This window comes from Mus caroli, unplaced genomic scaffold (genome assembly GCF_978045245.1).
Source record: "Mus caroli unplaced genomic scaffold, Mus_caroli_1 scaffold_12, whole genome shotgun sequence".
Taxonomy (NCBI): domain Eukaryota; kingdom Metazoa; phylum Chordata; class Mammalia; order Rodentia; family Muridae; genus Mus; species Mus caroli.
Window position 1 is genome coordinate 59,536,803 of NW_028227267.1, and position 14,549 is coordinate 59,551,351.

The 14,549-nt window shown below is 48.9% G+C and overlaps 1 long non-coding RNA gene across 1 annotated transcript; it reads left to right on the forward strand.

Annotated features, from left to right (window-relative positions):
- Positions 1 to 328: 328 nt before the first annotated feature.
- Positions 329 to 12,244, forward strand: LOC110309542 (uncharacterized). Its single transcript, XR_002379712.2, has 4 exons — positions 329 to 491; positions 1,129 to 1,306; positions 5,487 to 5,995; positions 11,584 to 12,244. It is a non-coding gene; the product is annotated as an uncharacterized LOC110309542 (long non-coding RNA).
- Positions 12,245 to 14,549: the final 2,305 nt, after the last annotated feature.

Consider the following 14,549-nt stretch of genomic DNA (forward strand, 5'->3'; position numbering starts at 1 on the left):
GTCCCCTCCCCCCCCACCCCCCAAGCCTCTGGAATCCCTGTCGCCCTGGGACTCAGCTGACACCCGACAGACAATGGTATTTCCCATCAGTCTGAGTATCAGGAGCCGGGCCTTATCCACTGCTGTTTTTCTATTAGTCTAACACCCCATTGTCCACCCCTTATCACTGAAATGTTGATGTCATGCCTGGCTTGGAAGTGGTTTCTGCACCGGGGCTGCGACAGCCTCCGCTTTAATTGAGGGAGGGGGAGGGGTGGAGGAACCCATTTATCAGAATTCTCATGAGAATTCACCCCGTTCCCCCTAACAACTGGGCCACTGTGGGCGCCACAACGGGGTGGGTTCCCCGCCACAATTCCTGGCCTTTCTTTCTGGCATCCAAGGACTAGCGTCCCTCAGAGCTGAGAGGCTGAGTAAGGAACGTGGTAAGGACTTCTGAGCTCTCTCTGTGAGATCTGGGACTTAGCACACCTACGTGGTCCAGGCAAAAGGTGAGCCCAGGGCCACCCTGGGTTTTTTGTTGTTGTTTCTCATGTCTGTCATCCTCTGAAGACCCCACCAGGGCCAGGCTTGGCAGGAGCCAGATAAACAAACCGGGACAATCTGGGTTAAAACCAGTCTGAGCACCCAGGCCTAACAGTGTGACCAACTTCTCAGGGGAGCTTTGTGTGCTCCCTGCTGCTGGCCCTCTGGGGATTGAGTTTATTCATATAGAGATGGCCTGTATGTACACGTGTGTATGTGTGTGCATATGTGCACACACACACATGTGTGCTGTGGTTGCAGTTGTCACAAAGCATCCTGGGAAGAACATCTGACTGACTGGGAATGAAGCCCACTCGGGGCTGAGCGGGCCCTGTGCAGTGTACTTGACTTCATTTCTTAGATTCAGCAAGGTCACTGTGAGGCAAGAGAGCATGCGAGGTGGCGGTTTCGATGGGGTGGTGGGGTGGAGCTGTGCAGAGGACATGGCTAGGAATCTGGTCTTCAGAATGTGCTCAGTAGGTAGGAACTATGAATAATTTAGCTCTTGGGGACTTTGTTCCAAACCTAATGTGAGGAACGAGTGTGCGGGACAGAGTGGAAGGAAGGTTGAGGCCAGTGTCCTAGCGTCCCTTTTTTTGACAGTTGGAGCAGAGAAGCGGAAGAATCCCATGGCTCTGAGTTGGCCTTCATCTGGAAAATGAGGCACCAAGTCTCCAGTTCTTACTTGATCTCTCAAAAGAAATAACAAGTGTGCTCCAGGCAGGCCCAGCCTGCCAAACAGAAGCTGAGGACAGCAGTGAGTGTGGCCCAACACAAAATGGTAAAGTGACTTAAAACACCATCAGGTCTATTTTTGTGACTCAGTTGGGACATTCTCAAGCCCGAGCTTTGTAAATTCAACACTGTGTTTCGATGTCCAAAGGTTGGACACATGTGCAAATATTTAGAGGTACCCACTGCCTGTAGAGTCAGAGTGTGTGTATAACAAGTCTGTGCAAGTGCTCCAGACAAAGTGTTATTAGCAAGCTCCAATTTGGGTCGTGTTTGATATTTGTTTAACTTATTGCATAGGCTGCTCTCAAATACACAGTCTTCCAGACTCAACCTTCTAAATATTGGGATTAGAGGTGTGTGCCATCATGGCCTACTTTAAACGCTTCACGTTAAGCAGAGTTTTACCTATGCAGTGTGGCACCAGACAGGGTAAGTCCTGTTAAACCTATGCACGTCAGCATGCTGCCTAAGAACGTGACAGGTTTGGAGAGAGGTCTGACCACATCGATCCACTGAAAATCTTGGGCCACTGGGTATCCAGCTTGTCCCACCATGGCATTATCAGACCTGAAGTTGAGCCCCAGAGCTAAACCAGCAAGTTCCACGGACCAGGAGTACATGTGGGAATTCTGTTTACTAGGTTCTTGCCAGGCCTTAGAAGACCTTCCAGGAAGAGCACTGTGCCAACCTGAGTCAAAGCCACTGCCTATGACTAGAATTTAAATCTAGGTCTTTTGTGTCCAAATTGAGGCCTTTTTCCATGACATCAAGAGGCAGAAGATAAGTCGCTGGGCTTTGTCTTAAACACACATTCCTGGGATGAAGGGAGGCTTAGGAACAGGGCAGGGCTGCAGGCTCCATCACAGCGGCTACTTTCACTCCTCAGGGTCTTCCAGGTGCTCTGTGAGCATCTCCTGCCCTTGGGTTTTTGGCTCAGGGACGGGCCAGGGTTTGAGAAGTCCAGGGTGGGAAGCCCACCATCTGAGTGCCGACTCCATGGCTCTCCTCCTCTTCCTGAAAACACCACCCTCTGGAGACTCCAGGGGCTCAGAGTGATGGCAGAAACTGGTGGGAAACACACCAGTGCCATGTGATGAAAGTTGTCCCGTCTCCTGGTTCCATCTTCCCATCCTGGGAACTGATCCCCTGAATTCTATCATTAAGGCTATTGTTTGTTTATTTACTTATCCTCTTTGGACAGTTCATGTGGCCCAGGCTGGCTTCACACTTACTATGTAGTTAGGGACGATCTTTAGCTTCTGATCTTCCTGCCTCTACCTTCCAAGAACTTGGGTTATAGGTGTGTACCACTTCTCCCCAGTTTATATGGTGTTGGGAATTGAACTTGGTCCTTTGTGAGTCCTATGCAAGCATTCCAACTGAGGCACGTGCTCATTCGGATTCTCCATAACGTTTTCCTTTCTGTCCTCCCTTCTTACGTGTGTGTGTGTGGGGGGGGGGCTGTTTATGTATTTGTGCTTGCATGTGTAGCTGTGTATATGACAGTGTGTGTGTGTGAAAGAGAGTGTGTGAGAATGTCTATATATGTATTTGTGAGACAATGTGCTTGTGTTAGAAACTTTGTATATGTGTGTGTATGTGTGTGTGAGAGAGACAGAGAGTGTGTATCTGTATGTGAGTATGTGTGTATGTGTATGTATGTGTGTATGTATATATATGTATGTGAGTATGTGTGCAGTTGTGTCTGTTTGAGAGACTGTGTGTGTGAGAGAGATAGAGAGAGAGAGAGTGTGTGTGTGTGTGTGTATGTATGTGAGTATATGTGCAGTTGTGTCTGTTTGAGAGACTGTGTGTGTGAGAGAGAGAGACAGAGAGTGTGTGTCTGTATGTGAGTATGTGTGTGTGTATATGTATGTGAGTATGTGAGCAGATGTGTGTGTAAGAGAGAGAGACAGAGAGATAGTGTGTGTGTGTGTATGTGTGTGTATGTATGTGAGTACATGTGCAGATGTGTGTGTGAGAGAAAGAGACAGAGAGATTTTGTGTGTGTGTGTGTGTGTGTGTGTGTGTGTGTGAGAGAGAGAGAGAGAGAGAGAGAGAGAGAGAGAGAGAGAGAGAGAGAGAGAGAGAGACAGGGATTGAATCAGGCCCTTTTGCACACTAGGCAAGCTCTACCGTGAGCTTTACTCTTAGCCTGTATTTTGTTCTCACTTTGAAACAAGGTCTTGATAAATTGTTCATGTTGCCTTGACTCTCTTCATTCTTCCTTCCCAGCTTTCCCAGTAGCTGGGATCATGAGTCTACATGGCTCCATGCCTGGCTGGAGCTGGTGTGTTTTAGGGGCAGCTTTTAAAAAAATTCTTTTGCCTGAAGTCCTGCATCCTCCTACCCGGACGGACAGAGTAAAACCTCACCCATGACCCCTCTATTCAGTCTACTTAAAAGACCATCTATGTGTGGTTAAGTGCACACACTTTAACTTGCTCGGTGTCTTCTGAGAATGCTGGGTGCCCGGGGAGAAGTGGGAATCACAGGGCAGGAGAGACAGAGCGTCCAGATTTGTTTTAGTAAGGGGAGTGTGATTTTCTTCCCTGACGAGTTTGATGTTTAGGATTCATTTGGTTGGTTCCTGGGGTTCAGGTGACATTTCTGAGGCATCCCTCTGCTCAGTCATGTTTCCTATGCCTCCCCCATCCCAGTGGCTGATTTCCAGGATGGTAGAGGGTCTAGCTGGGTTTCTTGGAAAATTCTTACAAACATTAAAGTGCTTTCTCCACTTCCAGAGTAAACAGCTTTGTTTAGAGAGTTATCAGAGCCCCACCTGGCCTTTGATTTCTGCCTCCTCATACAATGCCTGGAGACTCTTCCCCTTCTCTCTCCTCTGGTCTCTGACCTTGCCTTTCACCCCGCCTCTCCTTTCTCTCTTGGGATTTGCAATTCTGCACATAGAATAATGACTCATTTGGGAAGTCAGTGACCTCCTTGCGGAAAAAGCATGTTCATTCTTGGCCACACCCCCAATTTAGTACCCTCTCTGCTTTCTGTTTTCCACAGATCTCTGGATAGCACTGGCTAGGTTTTGTCATTATTATTGGATAATCTCCTGTCCCCTTCATCGATGGCAAGCCTCACAGGCAAGGATTGTCATTCCTGTTTCCACCACATTCCCACGGCGAGCACACAGACGGGTGGTACGTGTGAGGTTTGTGGAGGTGAAAGCAGATATGTGTCACACAAACGTCCGGGCTTCAGGGGAGTGTGGACTGCTCCCTGAGAAGGAACAGGATTTGGATCCCAACAGGGAGGCCCCAAGACTGAGAAAGCAGTACAGTGATACATACAGCCTCTTGCAATAGCAGTGGGGCTCAGAGACATTGGAGCCCATTGAGAATGGAACGGAATACCGAGGCTCCCATAGAGAACCAATCTGCCGTATTCATAGGTGAAGAGGGGACCCATACTGCCTCATTCCCGGGCTCCACTCAGTGCCCAGCCCAGCCTGGCTCTGCAGGAAGCCACGTGGGTCAGGGAGGCCAGTCTCCCTACAGGGTGAGGACAGTCAGAACCCATGGTGGTTAGGCCCTGCATAGAGGGGCAGCCTGGGGCTGTCAGTCAGCAGGAGCTACATCCAGGAGTGCCTCCTGTGGAGGCAGAACCATCTTAGACAGAAAGAAGTCCACTGTCTAAGACCAGAACTTCTGAGGCTAGTGTCCCAATTGGGTAATGCCGAAACCCGAGGAGGCTGAGATTCCCACACAGGAAGAAGTGGCTTCCAGAGAAGGGGAGGAATTGAAAAGACCCAGTGAGGGAAGCCAGGCTTCTAACAAACCCAGACTCCACAGCAGTTCCCCCCAGGGAATGAAGGACAGGTTAGACACTGGCTGGAAAGAGTGAGAGGTCCCTGGACCTGAGCAAGCCCATGAGTCCACGGACCTCCCATGGCATTTGGCAGCAGCACGGACCAACGTCAGCGGCACGTTGAGGCCATTTTGAGGCCTTTCCCTTCCTTCCCGTCTTCCTCATCCCCTGGCTGCTCCCTGCTGGCTCCGGGGTCTGTCTTTATCTTGTCCCCTGTTTCCACTGCTATCAGCCATTATCTAGGTGATGCCGCCGGACTGGCAGAGCAGGAAGCCAGCCCGAGAGTCCTCTCGCCACTCCCCACCCTCTTCCTCCTCTAGAGACAAAAGCCAAAGCAGCCGCATTAACAGATGCGCGCATTTTCCTTGACTCTTTGACTCTCATTTCCCACTCTCATTTTTCCGCAGGCTCCAGCTTTCCACAGCCAGGCTGTCCTTAGGAGCCACCACGTCCCCGGAGGCACGAAGGCCCACGACCGTCACTTCCTCCCCCAAGCAAGTCTGCAGAGGACCTAACACAGCCCTCCAAAGCCAAAGCAGCCTTCTCCTTATCCACAGTGAAATCAGCTGGGCCAGAAAACAGCTCCGCACATCCGGCTGTTGGAGCCTGTCTGGGCTGGACACAGCTCTGGTCTTCCTCATGAACGGTCTCCCCATGGCTCTTCCTCTCCCTGGCCTGGCTGGGGCTCTAGTGACAGTTGCAGGAGGGATGTTTTGGTCAAAGGGCACTAAGCATCGTTTATTATCCCAGGATTCCCCTGGGCATTTACTGTGCCTGTCTTCCATTGCTACCAGACTCAGAGATGAGGGAAACAGACTCAAACAGCACGCGGTGTGGGGAGAGCAGGGAGGAAGTCTGGATGAATCACAGTGCGGTGCCCTAAAGCCTGGTTGAAGAGGCCCAGAGCAACAAGAGGGTAAAACCTAAGTGCCTTGAGCAGGCACCGGGTGAGACGCGGGAGCTGCCAAGGAGAGCTCACGGCTCTTAATGCTTTCTCTGTGCCAGACATAATGCCAAGGGCTTGGCATGCTAGTCCTTAAGCAAACCTACGTGGCAGGTGTGATTGCTGTCCCCAGATTGCACAGAGTCTGAGGCTTAGAGGAGTTAAGCCACGCTGATAAATTAGACTCTGGGACTCAGAGCTAGGGCCTGAGTTCCAGGGCATGAGCAGCTGAGATGCCAACTCATGCCTTTCCCTCCCTTTGATTCAGGGCCTGGTCTCTTGTGCCTGGTGAGTGACAGCAAGACATTTAGTCATCCGGGGTCTCCGTTTTCCTTTTTTTGTAAAAGGGACTGAGCATCCCTCAGGTTTATGGAGAGTTGTGAAGGAACAAGGCAGATACGTTGCTCAGCGATGTCTGACCTAGAGCACACGCTCCAGCCAAGTCACCCATGATGGTCTTCGTAATCACCATGACTGGGCGCTCTGTCAGAGGCCACTCTCTGAATGGTGCATCCTCTGCAACTTTCCCCTCTCTGGCTCTGCTGCGTCTCCCCAGGGCTCCAACAACCCTGTCACTGAAGTCAGGTGGAGACCGAGTCCCATTTTAACAAAAACCATGAGAATATGGTTAACAACATGCTGATGGTTTTAACTGCCTTAAAGGATACAGCTTAGGGGCACTGAGAGCAGCCCTTATGGCCGTCATTGTCACCAAGACTTCCTTGTCGTCCCAGACCCCAACTTTGTCCCTTTTACACCAAGCACCATCTCAGCAGCCACCAGATGCTGGCAACCTCTGTTGTCTGTCTCTACCTGTCTGACCCACCTTGGCACCTCATGTCAGTGGATCATACATCTATTGATCTTTCTGTGACTGATCTGTTTTCTGGAACATGGTGTGCACAAGTGTTAATGAAATGGCACACATCAGCATGTCCTCCATTTTTGAGACTATATAATATCTCTTTTGTGGGTTTCAGTTATTCATAGAGAAACACTAGCCATCTCCATCCTTTTGATAAGGTGAAAATGAATGCTATGTAGACATGAATGTACATGTGCTGTATCTGTTGGATTCTTTTGATTCATGCATATATAACCACTACGTACCACAATGCCCAAACTGTGTAACTGCTGGATAAAATGGCGATTCTGTTTAATGTATGTATATGCATATGTGTGTGTCTGTGTGTATTTGTATGTGTTTGTACATGTATGTATGTGCACATGTGTCTGCCTATGCAGACAAATGTGGTGGTCTTGAGTTGATATTGGGTGTCTTCCTCTACTTCATTTATTTTTGAGACAAAGTCTCACTATCCCCCTGCCTGGCCTGGAACTCACTACATAGACCAAGCTAGCTTTGAATTCACCGAGTTCCATCTGCCTCTGGCACCTAATGCTTGGTTTGTGTGCCACTGTGTCTGGCTCCATCCTTTTTCTCTAAGGTTTATTGTATTGTTACTATATGCATGTGTGTGTCTGAGTCTGTGTATGTGTAAGTGAGTGTAGGTGCTTTCTGGAGTCAGAGAGAACACTCCATCCCTTGGAGTCACAGGCAGTTTTGGACAGCCCAGTGTGGGTCCTGGGAATTGAACTCCGGTCCTGTGGAAAAGCAGTAAGTGCTTTCAGCTGCTGGGCCATCTCTCCAGCCCTTCTTCCTTATGCTTTTGAAACAGTTGCTCACTGCCTGCCCAGACTGTCTGGCTAACTAGCCTTACATCCTCCTGTCTCTAGCTCATGGCCCCAGCCAGCTCTGGTGCTACAGGCATGCATAGTGCACAGTGCCTGGATTGTTTTTAGGGTGCTGGGGAATCCATCCTCAGGCTCTCATGCTAGCACAGCAAGCACTAGATCTACCAGAATACCTCCCAGGCAATGTTAATTTTTCAAAGATTCTATTCACTTTGTTTGTTTGTTTGTTTGTTTGTTTGTTTGTTTTCATGGCTGCTGCACTAATTTACAAACATAGCCACAGGGCACAGGGGCTCCAGCACTTGGTATTTTCTGTTTCTTTTTCTCCTAACAATAGCGTGGGATCAGTTTTGGTTTAACCTTTTCACGAGTGAGAATCTCCTTATTTCAGGAGACATTTTGTTCTTCATGGAGGAATCTGTCCAGCTGTTGGGAAGTTCTTTCTATCCTAAGTCAAAACCACATCACACCTGTCACTGACCAGCCTGGCTTTGTCATGGGGATCACCCTCAAGACTCTTCCTTCATCTTTGGTCTACAGAGGCACACAGACCTCTTTATGCCTGTTAGCTCCTGACCTGTCCTAAACATGGGGAATGGCAGACCAATGCTGTCTCCCCCAGACACACCCTGTGTCTCCTGTGGGCACAGGCACCAACATGGCTGGAGGACACATCCCTCTCCCAGGGAGTGTGAGTTATTGGAGGCAGACTCTGGCTCCTTGAGGAGTTAAATCATCCCTTGACTCAAAGGAGAGCCCTTTGGCCCATGGGCGAGCATTTTTCATCCCGGCACCCCCGGGACCAGGCTCTGTGTCATGGAGAGTGCAGCTCCCATTCTTTCCCCTCAGAAACTCATAAATCATGCTTATTAGCACTTCAGCTCTTTACACAGACATGAGCAGCTGGCCAGTACTAGGTCTCCTAAGTGCTTCTTGAGGGCAGGAAGCGATGCCTCGAGGGCCCCGGGGGACCTGTTCTTCATCCCCCAGATGCCATAATTCTATTTGGGTTCCCTTGGGCACCAGCCAAGACTCCCATTGCTAGTTCACGTAAGACAGAGGATGGCAGGGCTGGTGTTCCCAGGGCAGGAATGGCCAATGAAGAGGGTTCAGGGCTCCCAAGGGTTGTCCCACTGTGTCTGTTTATGGTGACTGCTTCCTTTGGAGCTTCTTGGACAAGTGTTGTAGACCACAGCCGTGAGGTCATGCGGTTCTGCCCTGCTCCTCTGTCACCTTCATCTTCATCTTCATCCTCATCCTTTATAAAATGAAGGGATTCTCTGATGGCCATCAAGGCTCTACCCAGCTCCATCACCGCTGACTTGGCAGTTAAGTACTTCAAGTGAATGGTCCACAGTTACAATTCCAGGTGGCACTAACTCTCATGGCCATTTTAACTGGAACAGGGAGACCAATATCGGCCATACTAGAGTATCTGAGGAGAACTGGAGAGCGAGGGATAGCCAGTCTGCGGAACTAACCTGGAGTGTTTTTAATCAGAGAGGCACAACCCACACACAGACAGGTAAAAGCCTTTGCTGGACCCTGAGACAGTGTGCAGTGCCTATGTGGTACCCAAGGAAGATACTCTGGTTTAATGAGGGAAAGCGCTTGATATTGTATAGAAATTTCTGCAGGGAACCTGAAGCCAGGGCTGGCTACCTCTGGTACCCTTCACATCCACGTGTGATGGGGGTGGTTTATGGGTGTTGATAGTGTTTACATCGAAACCATGGCGGAAGATTAGTTTTCCACAGTGTGGTTGACTGGTCCTCAAATGGCAGTGGTGAGCCTCCTAATTTAGCAAGGGATGCCATTGCACAAATCCACCCCAACCACTAGGTCAGCAAGGGCTGTCAGTGAGCTTGGGCATGTGAGCCAATGGGGAGAAAGCTATGGATGAGGAGGCAGAGTGCTTGAGTGCTCCCTCCTTTCCCCAGCTATGCCTCAGGCTAGCTGAGTCACCTAACAGCCTGTGACAGGTGCAGTCTGTCCCCACTCAGCCACCCCACCCTGAAGTCATGTGACACTCCACTGCATCACGTGTCCGGCCAATAACCAAACTCACCTTGAGAGATAAAGATGGGTCCATGAGGCTAGTGGGATATTCTTCCATTGGGAGCCCCTTCATGGCTGATGCACAGGCTGCTGGAATGGAATGAGAAGTTCTCACTGGGATGGTTAAGTGACCAAAGTCTGTAGTCGTCACAAATTCCTCCTCTACAGGAAGAAGCTTGCCAGAGCCAGGGTACAACGAGCTAACACTCAAAGGGCAAAAGAACAAAAGGAGAAAGCCATGCAAGGATTTTTTGCATCTTAGGAACTGGCACTGCCTGAGGTCCCAAACACTCACTGTGACTCACTCTGGTGGCTTTGAGTCTTGATCATTAAGAAAGCTGTGACCCAGACCACCACTTTGTGGAGAGGGTCCCATGAAAATGAAGATAACAATATAGGTGAGAGCTTCCAGATTCTTCTTTTGTCCATAAGGAGGGAAAGATCGTGATCCAGCTCACGTCCAAAGCTTCCCGAGAGACCTGAAAGTCAGGCTTTCTTCCCTTTGAAACCTCAGTGTTGTCTGATGGGAGCAAGAAAGGAAGTTAGCCATCACTGAGCCAAGTTCCTCTTGGCCACAAGCTGCAGGCAGGCTTTCTGGTTTAGCAGTCTCCATGGCTCCTTTCTGTTTTGCAGGTGAGGAAACTGAGGCATGGGCAGGTCTCCTAACTGACTCAAGGTCACAAAGTCAGTCAAGCAAGGGTTAGACTAGATGGGGTTAGACTGGATCGGACTCATGATGGTACCCTGGAAGTGGACTTATATGGTCTCACCAGCATCTTCTGTCTGTCTGTCTGTCTGTCTGCCTGCCTGCCTGCCTGCCTGCCTCTCTTTCTCTCTCTCTTTCTCTGTCTGCCTGTCTGTCTCTCTCTGTGTCTGTGTTGTATGTGGGTTTAAGAGTGCTAGTATGAATGCACACACATGCATACATGTGTGTGCACGTGAAGGCAAGAGGTCATTGCCAGGTATCTTCCTCAGTTGCTCTCCTCTTCATTTTATTTATCTTATGTGTACGAATGTTTTGCCTGCATGCACATACATAGACCATATGCATATCTGGTGCCCAAGGAGGCAAGAAGAGGGCAGAGGGTTCCTTGAAATGGTGCTGAGTTGTCATGTGCACGCTTGGAACTGAACCTGTGTCCTCTGCAAGAACAACAAATACTCTTAACCATTGAGCTATCTCTCAGTCCCTCCTCCTTGTTTCTTGAGACTTGGCTAGAACGTCTGGCCAGTGGGCTCTGGGGATCACCCTGTCTCTTCTTTTTTTTGTCCCCAGCCCTGGGATCCCAGACACATGTGGATATACCTGGCTTTTACACGGGTGCTGGGGATCTGAGCTCTGGTCTTCATGCTTGTGACGTACTTTACCTACTAAGCCATCTCAGTATCATCTTCGTACTGGCAAGGAGTGGGCTCACCAAAGATGTATTCTTTGAAAGTTGTGTCATCACCAATGCCTTAAGACAGGGTGGCCTCTACTCTGTGTAAATGCTATTCTTTTTTTTTTTTCCTCCATGAAGCAGCCTTTTGTCCATTGGCCTTTAGCATTCATTTCTCTGTGCTCTCTGACTGAGGGTGCAACATGACCCATTATGTCATGCTTCAGCTACCATGACTAATCCAACATGGTGGAGTGTACCCTCAAACCGTGAGCCGGAGTAAGCCCTTCCAACCTCTGGTTGCCATTTTCACGATTCCACTATAGCAACGCAGAAAGTACCTAACCCACCTTCCACCTATATCCCCAGCTCCACCTCAGCCTCAGCCCTGCCCTTGTCCTCACGGCCTCCTGCTTTATTTTGACGCAGGCATCTGTGATTCTGAGCAAGAAAGGAGCCTCTCGTCTGTGCTGTGGAGAACTGGGCTGGTATTCCTGCCGTGAGTTGAATGGTGGCCCTCAAGGAGGTTGGCCTATGGGAGAGGAACAGACACAGGCAAATCATGCAACATCAAGAAAAGTTGGAGGCAGACACAGGACAAGAAACGTGTGAGGTGTGAGCCCTGGAAGCTATGAGAGGCAGGCAGTGTCTCTCCAGAGACTGTGGAGAGAACACCGTGCTGTTTGCACCTGGTTTTCAGGCTTTTGCCTCCAGAACGTCTCAAGGAGAGATGCCCGCTGTCTGAGGCACTGGTTTTGTGGTTGTTCATCATGACAGTCACAGAGAACAAATACCACTCCTGCATCTGTTACAGTCACTGTCAGGACAAACTGGTGACCAACAGAGAGTTAGGACTGCGAGTATCTTATAGTGTCACAGCCTCTCTGTGAACCTGTGTTTATGGAAGAGAGACAACTTGGGAAGGATGAGAGGACACAGGTGTCCTTAGCTACTCTGCATACACCCCATGAGCGTAAGTCTGTGACATCTTTCTTTGTTGTCCCTGGGATGAAGAGAGGTTGCTTGGTCCAGTGGCAACACCAATGCTCAATCTCATCTTCTGCAAAATAAGAGCAAAAATAAATAAATAACTAAACCTCAAGGTGACTTGTCATTATGAATGTGGAGAAGAAGCTGCCGTGACTTGAGGGCTATGTCCCCTGAATCTCTTGTTGACATCTAGCCCCACAGTGAAGCATCAGGAGGGTGGACACCTAGCCTGATGCCGTAACCCCAGAGACTTTGGGAGCTCTGTGATTAGAGGAGGTCACCAGAGTGGAGTCCTGGCCGTTCTATATAAAGGACAGAAGAGCTGAAGCAAGACACACACTGTCTCCTCTCCTGTTTCTTCTTACTGGGTAACTCACCCAATATATGCTGCAAGCAAGAAGGCCATCACTAGACTTAACTTCTTGACCTTGGGCATCTAGAACTATGAGCTAAAATACAATCCCATTTTTTTTTAATAAAGTGGTTTAGTTTACAGAATTCTCTTATTAGCCACAGAGAATGGACTGGTACCAACCCCAAATTCCTGATTTAAAAAACGCAGTCCTTTCTGTATTCCAGGCTGGCCTCAAACTTGCTGTGCAAACAAAACAAAAACAGCAAAGGACCTTGAGTTTGTGCTCCTAATTCCTCTATCTCCCCAGTGCTGGGGTGACAGGTGTGTACTGCCTCTCCTGCTTTATGTAGTAGTGAGGACTGAAGCTAAAGCTCCGTGTATGCTAGACAAGTGCTCTACCAACCGAGTGACAGCCCTGGCCCTCAGCCCCCAAATTTCTATAAGCGAATAGTTACATAAACCATAGACTGTCCTTACTTTAGATGCCCTATGTATAAGCCCACACTCTCTCTAAAATTTGTACATATCAAACACAAATACATTGAAAGAGATCTTTGCAGATGGGGGAAGTAAAGTGGTCAAAGATTATTTTCACTTCATCTGCTTCTTTGAATCTCTCTCTCTCTCTCTCTCTCTCTCTCTCTCTCTCTCTCTCTCCCTCTCTCTCTCTGCATGTGTGTGTGTGTGTCCAATGACTTAACCACCCATTTTAAGTTAGACAAGATACAGGACTAGGGAGACTGCTCAGTGTGTAAGAGCCCCTGCTGTGAAGACCAGAAGGCCTGAGGTCAATCCACACCCAGGTAAAAGTTGAGCCTGGTCCTGAGTGCCTGTAACCTCAGCGTCAGGGAGCAGAGACAGTTCAATTCCAGGAGAGCACTGGCCAGATAGGGACTGAATCAGCAAGCTTCAGGTTCAATGAGAGACCTGTATCTCAAAAACTAAGGTATCAAGCAATAGATGAAGACACTTGACATCCCCTTTTACACACACACACACACACACCACCTCCTCCACCACCACCACCACCACCAAGAAGATGAGAAGATATGAACTGAGCTGTAATGATATGACAGCTGTGGTCTTACCCCAGGGATGGGCAGGAAGCCAGGCAGGATTTGTTTTCTTCTATCTGATGCTCTAGTCATATGTATATGTATGTGTGTGTGTGTGTGTGTGTGTGTGTGTATGTGTATGTATATGTATATATGTATGTGTATATATGTATATGGGTGTATGTGTGTATGTGTATGTGTCTATGTGTGTGCATATATGTATGTGTATATATACATATGTGTGTATGTATATGTATGTATACACACAATATATGTGTATATGTGTATGTATGTATACATGTACACACACATATTGCTTCTGCTGCTTTGGTGCATCTTCATGCTGATGAAAAAACAATCCTAGAGCCCAGTGTTCAGAACCAAATCCTAGAACCCAGTGTTCCAAACATGAAGTGCAGTTCTATTGGAGTGAGGCAGGAAGACAGATCCTCCATAGCAGCCCTTGCAGGTCACCTGCAGCATGGATCCCTCATCCTGTTCTCCCTTCTCCTGCAGGCCACCCAGCTAGCTTCAGTGGCAGCATCCAATCCCAGGGGTTTGGGGATAGACACTGGAGCAGAGGCCAAGTCCTCAAAGGGAACAAATGAATGTCATAGAACATGAAAGTCTTGACCCATTCCCTGACCTGCGCCCTGAGGAGGGGGGCAGACTCTCATCTCTCCAAGGGACAGAAGTCCACATGGATGCCTGAGTCTAGAGAAAGGCCCTGAGTAAGGACATAGGGATGCCACAGCCACATGGAGGTGAACCTTAGTAAATAAGTTCTCTCACAGGTCTCTGATCCAGGCGCTGCCTGATGGCATCTTTGATTCACTGTCTCTCCTTACACTCACAAGCTGAGCAACCATGCCTCCTGACTGAGTCAAAGTTACTGTGAAAGCTTGTGACCCCCCTGCCTTCTCACGTCTCTCTTTTTATTCGTTCACTTTGTCTTGAGACAGTAAAGCAGTGTCTGACTCTGTAGCCCAGGCTGG